The sequence below is a fragment of the Henckelia pumila genome, chromosome 2 (assembly GCF_033568475.1).
Source record: "Henckelia pumila isolate YLH828 chromosome 2, ASM3356847v2, whole genome shotgun sequence".
NCBI classification, from domain to species: domain Eukaryota; kingdom Viridiplantae; phylum Streptophyta; class Magnoliopsida; order Lamiales; family Gesneriaceae; genus Henckelia; species Henckelia pumila.
In genome coordinates this window covers 187,865,316-187,873,537 of record NC_133121.1, presented here as the reverse complement: position 1 = coordinate 187,873,537, position 8,222 = coordinate 187,865,316, and the positions used below count along the sequence as shown (strand labels likewise).

The 8,222-nt window shown below is 33.6% G+C and overlaps 1 pseudogene; it reads right to left on the bottom strand.

Moving 5' to 3' along the window:
- Positions 1–268: 268 nt before the first annotated feature.
- On the bottom strand, positions 269–7,527 carry LOC140879206 (protein LAZ1 homolog 1-like; annotated as a pseudogene).
- Between the last annotated feature and the right edge of the window lie 695 nt (positions 7,528–8,222).

Below are 8,222 nucleotides of genomic sequence, written 5' to 3'. Positions count from 1 at the left end.
TTAAGCAGCGTAGAGCGGTAGCCAATATGCTCCACAGTCGCCCAAGTTCATAACTTGGTCGCTGCCTTGTTTTCAGGTATATCGACTGGGGATTCCCGTGCCATTTCCACCACACGCCATACTTCTCACCAATGTCGAATGAAACAAAAGATAAAAACTAGTCTTTTGAATGATTGAATGTGTGTAATCTTTTGTACATATACACAATCAAGCATGTAAACAACTAGCATTGATGAGCTGTGAAGAAAAATGTTCAAGTACCCATCAGTTATATCATGTTTTCCGATATCTGATGGAGAGTTCTATTCATTATAGTGATTCCTCTTTCGAATGGTTCCACGACATGAGAAACTGTGTACTTCATATCATCAACAATCTAAAGCATATGACCACCACATTAGTTGCAAAAATAATTAGCACCTAGAGAAACTTGATGAAAGGATTATTACAAAAGGAACAATTATCTCACAATTTCACAAAATACCACATCACGAACGCTTTGATGGAGTTTCAGACGCTTCTCTTTCTCTGTCTCACCATGCCGAGAAAAGCGTGCACTTGCAGATCTTTCAGAGTCTTGGACCTCTTCAGGATCAGGAGTAGTTCCTAAAGATGCATAATCCGCCATCACAGAAACATTTCTAACACATCTTTCTCCTTGCTTGTATGGGACAGCAGGGAACACATAAAGATGTACCACAGCAGCTATGCCCATCTGAATCACAACATTAAAATTGAGAAAAAAATCCTCAAGAGAGTTCTTGAGCATTAAATATTACATGCTGGTATTCTTTTTAATAAAAATTAACTGCTAATGGAAGGTTTATTTCAAGATGGTAAACAATGTTAGTGTTTGGTTGACCAAAAAAGTGCTTAAATAAGCACTTTTTAAGTCAAAATTAGAGTTTTTTTAAAATAAAAAAATTGTAGCTTTTAAAAGCACTTATTTTAAAAAATCTCTACAAAATCCAAACGGGCTCAAAGATAACAATTAAAATAGAGAAAACCAACCACCGATGCAACCAAGAAAATGTTGCACATTACACAGAATTTTGTCTATTAACACGAAGCAGGGGAACTTAGGTTTAGAAATCTAACATCAGCACACTCTATCTCCAACCTCGAGTAGAGGTGGTAATACCATCGCAATTTTTATATAATAAATTCTCCGAGTATGGCCAAAATGCGACCTATGTCTTGGTCTCTTGGAAACCAATTGCTTTAGCAATGTACTACAGGGTTCAAAACTGGTAATGCCATCAGTGGAGGATCGTTTCCCTAATCATACCTTATATGATCACCAATAATAAACAAGAAAGTGACAAGATTTAAAACAGAATAAACCATGTCCACGCTACCACATACAGGACAATTCAAAATTCGAATGACAAGTTAATTGTGGAACTAGCATCTTGTTCTTGGTCTAGGAACAAGTTATCACACATGGCCCACCGTACAACATAGTAAATTCACTACCTAGAGATCATATATAATTTCCATTTGATTTTGATAAAACCCATTTAACTTCCATTACTTTCTGAAGATTAAATGGGAAAAAAACTACCAGTCAGCCCACAATACAACAACCAGATGCATAACTTGCACAACAGAAACAAGAGATAAAACAAGGAAAAAAATTGACTTGAATGTCAAAAACTTGGCCAAAGGTTTGATTGGTGCCAACTTATTCTTTGTCACAGAATAGAACTGCACAAGGCAGTAAAGGGCCCAAGTCTGGCTGAAATTCAGAACCACCGCCAGATAAGGATAGCTGCAAGCCGATCACATATTTTGCAATTACAAGGACGTAATGATTAGTTTTATCTGAAAGTAAAACAGAATGTTCTAAATCAAATTGATGTGTTAAATAGCAGCAGTGGGATTGTTTTTATTTTTGATAAACAAAGTAGTCATGCTGAAGCAACTAGTTGCTCAGATAGACAGAAATTAAAAATGACTGGGATATCACTCCAGCATGGTTAGGTAACCAAAACATATGATTAGAATAGATTGTCAGATTGATTGTTGTCAAATATTATGCACTTAGACCTAACTCAACCCAAAAACTAGCACAAAGGGGGAGCATTGCCTAATCCTATATATATAAATTTCAGGATCTTTACCAACCAATGTGAGACACAATTAACACACACTCCACATGCCCAAAAATAAAACAAATGGATCGTGAAGATATTAACGAGTGGCTCAACTATAAGCAGTCCACCGAACACATATCAGCGGAACCTGGGCCAGGGTCGGAACATGGCTCTGATACCATGTTAAAGATGATAGACTTGGAACTAACTCAACCCCAAAAGCTATCTTAAGGGTGGAGGATTATCTAATCTCATACATATAACTTCCAGGATCTTTACTCACCCGATGTGGGACACAATTAACACACCAATAATGCCGAAAAGAAGGATAACTTACGCATATGACCACTCGAACTTCCCTTCCCCATAAACCCCAAAAGCTTCAAAAATCATTGCCAGTAATGCAAATATCATCTTCAGTAGCATCTGGAAATATACACTAGCTAATGACAAAAAGAAGCAACGACATGGCAAAATTCTGAAAAGATAGCACATACATATTGAACAATGCCAATTTTCACAGCCTGATAGAAGTCAGGGCCAAGCTGCCATTCACTCAAAAAAAAATTCAACGAAAAAGGATGTTCGACAACACCATATGCATAAGCTTCATCTAGCAGAGGTACACAAGAAGTTATCACACTTTGACTTTCCATAAATTCAATGGTGCTTTCTTCTCCACCTGCAAGGCATGATATGCTGGTGAGATATCATACTCTTGTGAAACCAAAACGCGTTTGTGTATAAAAGATTGTCAAGAAATTTGACAGATTCCTATACAATGAAAATTCTCTACGTCATCATCATTATATCAATCATCTATAAGCTATTAAGCTATCAATTTTTAGCAGCGTACTTCATCGATTACAAATTTCAAAAGAACCCTTGATAGAACAAGAACCAAGTCGAAACACCGTCCTTAAGCATGAGGATGAGTTGCCAGAACAAGCAAAAGCATAAAGGAGATTCCTAAAATGTGCAAATGCGTTTAAGGCAGATTTTAGATCCAATAAGTTCAAGTAGAACACATACCTTAGCAGGCTATGAGATATCTCTCGAAGCAATACAAAGCAAAAGCTTCGTAGCAATCACGTATGATGTCACAGTTGAAAGCAGCATCGGAATTCAGCAGTGATAGAAACTGTTTACAACACAATAGCACATTGTAGTGCAAAATTCTTTATTTCTTGAAATTAAGAAATAGAAAATGGATACAAAGTGAATAAGTAACCCTTTGATTTTCCTCTTCAATGACAATTTCTTGATGAATTTGAATTTCTTGAGTATTTGATCTTTTTTGAAGATGATTTGATATCTTGAGATTTGATTTGATGTCTTAATAAAGTTAATTCGATGGGTTAACACCTTGATATCGAATTAAACTTCAAAATTTGGGAAGAACGCGATGAACTCCTTGAATCGCGCCTTGAAATTTGTTATCTTGAATTTGATGAAGAATTTGATCTTCTTGAATTTGATTTATTTGATGAAGAACACGAACTTCTAGAATTTGATGAAGAACACGATCTTCTTGAATTTGATTTATTTGATGAAGAACACGACCTTCTTGAATTTGATTTGTTTGATGAAGAACACGAACTTCTTGAATTTGATGAAGAACACGATCTTCTTGAATTTGATTTGTTTGATGAATAACACGAGCTTCTTGAATTTGATGAAGAACACGATCTTCTTGAATTTGATGAAGAACACGATCTTTCTGAATTTGATTTGTTTGATGAAGAACACGAACTTCTTGAATTTGATGAAGAACACGATCTTCTTGAATTTGATTTCTTTGGTGAAGAACACGAACTTCTTGAATTTGAAGAATAACACGATCTTCTTGAATTTGATGAAGAACACGATCTTCTTGAATTTGATTTGTTTGATGAAGAACACGAACTTCTTGAATTTGATGAAAAACACGATCTTCTTGAATTTGATTTCTTTGATGAAGAACGCCTTGAACTTCTATTGATTTCTTTGAATTTCTTGAATTTGACTTGAGAGAAAAACTCTTGAATTCTTCTACTCATTTGCTTCAGTCTTCTGTGTTGTGTCTTTTTCTTGGTCATCTGCCCCCTATTTATAGCTGAAGTATGCAGATTCATACCATTTTCGATTTAATGAGGTGTCGCAATTTGATTGAATCCTCGAGATTATTTGGTGATTATCTTTCATTAATCATAAGATTTGATTTTAAATACTAAAAATATTTGTATTTTCTTTCATTTATTTCAAGATGCAATCTTGATTTTAAAATCTTGATTTGATCACAAAATATATTAAAATATCAATTAATTAACTATTTATTTTTTTAGGAATTTAATATTTCCAAAAATAGATAATTGTTTTATTGATATTTAATTAATTCGTACTTTCCATATTTTAAGGTCAACAAATTTAATTGTCTACAAATGTACTCTCGAGACTTATTCACAAATGATTTGTTTTTGAGTGAATAAGTCACGATCATTTAGTTGTAGCAATTTCTTTGAGGTTTCACGAATCCTCAATTTAAATTTAATTCCCTCCAAATTTTCTTGCATCCATATTTTCTTCTTCACCAAGCAAGCGAAAGATAGAAACTTTTATTTCTCCTTCATGCATCTTCTTTGGATGAATTTTTTTTCTTCCTTCTATTCATATCCATCATCGAAGCGATGAATTATTGAACAAAAGACAATACAAGACAGTACACTTCAATTATTTGGCGAATTTCATTACATCAAATGATATTGAAAATGTATTGAAAGCATTCTTTACCGCATTGATCATAGGCTTTAGACAGTGCAAATATACGACCCCGTGTATGCTTCATTATTCACATTCGATCGAGATTCCAATATTATGAAAACATTTTGAGAAGCATGGTGTCCACTCAATAATAAACTATTGACTTTTACATTGTGAACCATTTACATATTTGTGTGATTTGCATTCTTTGTTGGGCCTCTCCATCGTCGGACATATATGTGATGAAGTCATTCAAGGTGCCAAAGAATTCACCAGCATTGATGAAGCAGATATTTGAATTTTTTTTTTCAATCTTGCGACTGCACATCACATACTTAGAGAGATTTCGAAAAAGGTGGGTCAAGTCCAATCAACTCAAGATGGTGGAAGCGCATACTTTGAAGGGCTTGATGATTTGAAGAAGTGAAGGGAAAAAAATTCTCATTCAACTCCTTGAAGAGACAACGAGGAATGTTTTCCAGTGCTCAATTAATTCACAAGATTGAGGAAGAATACACTATGATTGAAAATATTTTTTCTTTCGATGATGACGTTATGAAGAATTTGAACACGTCGACGATCCATCTTGAAGTTGCCTAAAAAGACTTGAAGATTTTTTTTTGTGTGTGATCTTTTGATTGTGTTTAACTTTCACTAAAAATATAAAACATATTAATATTTCATGTGAAAAAAACAACAAATTCATGATTGTACTCAGAATATATATAAGTTGCCTATGTACCCAATATAGGGATCAAGTCATAACGTAGTTAAAAAAAAATTGATTGTTTGAGATGGGGGGTGTCGTGCACAGTTTATACTCATGCGGGCCAGGAGTATCTATTTCTTAACCACCCTAGACAAAGTGGGGATTTAATATTTTAACCACATAAAATACCATAAGTGGGAGAAATACAATTTAACCTCATGAATTCACTATTGGTGGGGACATAACTGTTTAACCACATATAAATACCTTTGGTGGAGATGATGACTTAAAACTTTTGGCGAAGAGAAAAGATGAAGGGTAGAGATGGTCCCATTGGGCATGCCAAAATTTGTAGCGCAAAATTCTTTATTTATTGAAATTAAGAAATAGAAAATGGATACAAAGTGAATTTGAAAAATTAAATAAAGATTCGTGGATGTGATCTCTAAGTAACCCCTTGATTTTCCTCTTCAATGAAAATTTCTTGATGAATTTGAATTTCTTGAGTATTTGATCTTCTTGGAAGATGATTTGATATCTTGAGATTTGATTTGATGTCTTAATAAAGTTAATTCGATGGATTAACACCTTGATATCGAATTAAACTTCAAAATGTGGGAAGAACGCGATGAACTCCTTGAATCGCGCCTTGAAATTTGTTATCTTGAATTTGATGAAAAATTTGATCTTCTTGAATTTGATTTATTTGATGAAGAACGCGAACTTCTTGAATTTGATGAAGAACATGATCTTCTTGAATTTGATTTATTTGATGAAGAACACGATCTTCTTGATTTTGATTTGTTTGATGAAGAACACGAACTTCTTGAATTTGATGAAGAGCACGATCTTCTTGAATTTTATTTGTTTGATGACGAACACAAACTTTTTGAATTTTATGAAGAACACGATCTTCTTGAATTTGATTTGTTTGATGAAGAACACGAACTTCTTGAATTTGATGAAGAACACGATCTTCTTGAATTTAATTTCTTTGATGAAGAACGCCTTGAACTTCTCTTGATTTCTTTGAATTTCTTGAATTTGACTTGAGAGAAAAACTCTTGATTTCTTCAACTCCTTTGTTTCAGTCTTCTGTGTTGTGTCTTTTTCTTGGTCATCTGCCTCATATTTATAGCTGAAGGATCCAGATTCATATCATTTTTGATTTAATGAGGTGTCGCAATTTGATTGAATCCTCGAGATTATTTGGTGATTATCTTCCATTAATCATAAGATTTGATTTTAAATACTAAAAATATTAGTATTTTCTTCCATTTATTGCAAGATGCAATCTTGATTTGATCACAAAATATATTAAAATATCAATCAATTAATTAATTATTTTTTAGGAATTTAATCTTTTCAAAAATAGCTAATTGTTTTATTGATATTTAATTACTTCGTACTTGCCATATTTGAAGGTCAACAAATTTAATTGTCTACACACATCAATACGTTTTATGGAATCTTGGACATCGGAGCCACATAAAATAAACCATAAAAGCTTCCTCACACACACACACAACACAATTTATTATCTAATGCTTTAAAGCTTGAAGGAAGAAAGTAGCAACACAAACTTTTCAAAGCTAATAATTACCGATTCTACCGCATAAACTGGAACCATTAAAATGAGTCCGATCATTAACTTCTTCTCCTAAAATGGAACAAAAGATAATAAATTTTAGGTCCTCAAATGAAATAAAAGAGGAATAAACTAAGTTATTTATCAAAGCCAGGAAACAGAGACATAGTAACAGATGAACCTCTGGCTGGTTGTACACAGCTAAATGCTCAAAGATGAGAAACATAGAAATAATAAGAGCCACCACAACAAATATCGCAGCGCTGCTAAATGCCCAGCTGTAGAGGGACGAAGTTGCAGTATTTAAACCTTCGAAAAACAATCTTCCTGCTCTGCCAGTCGATTCCGCTAAAGTGTCAAGATAACAATGACAGTAAAACCCCCTTCGATCCCATTACAGCAGCTCACACAAGATTCCCAACACATCAACTAAGGTAATTTTTTTTATCCACAGAGCATAAGAGCTCTGGCAAAACCAACCTCCCACCACCAGACAAACTAGCAAGACTTCATAAACAGTAAAAATGCATGCAATCAACAAAACCCTGCTCGATCAACCACCACAACGGTTTTCTAGTAGTCTCACTTCATCAAATATGCCCGATCAATAATACCAGATGATAGCTGATGATTCCTACATACACAAAAAAAAAATGAATCATCAATACGTTCAGTGCAATATGCTACATTGAATCCTCAGTTCATTACAAAAATCAAACACTAAAAAATTTCACCAAAAAAAAAAACCTAGAAATCACTCAACAACAAATTGATAAAAAAAATAATAAACCAAAACTGCCTATGCTAAGCAAAATAAAATCCTTACACGAACTGATCGAACCCCATAACCATAAAACCTTAAATAACGTAAAATTGAACACGTATTCCGGCCGATTCCCAATGATCATGTTTCCTTTTTGTTTGTGGTTTTTATTAATACTAGCATAATTGCGTGCGTATAAAATCATATAATATATTTTAAGAGTAACACTCCTGTGAGACGGTTTCATTCTTGAGACGGGTCAATCTTACCCATATTTATAATAATAAGTAATACTTTTGGCATAAAATATAATACTTTTTAATGGAT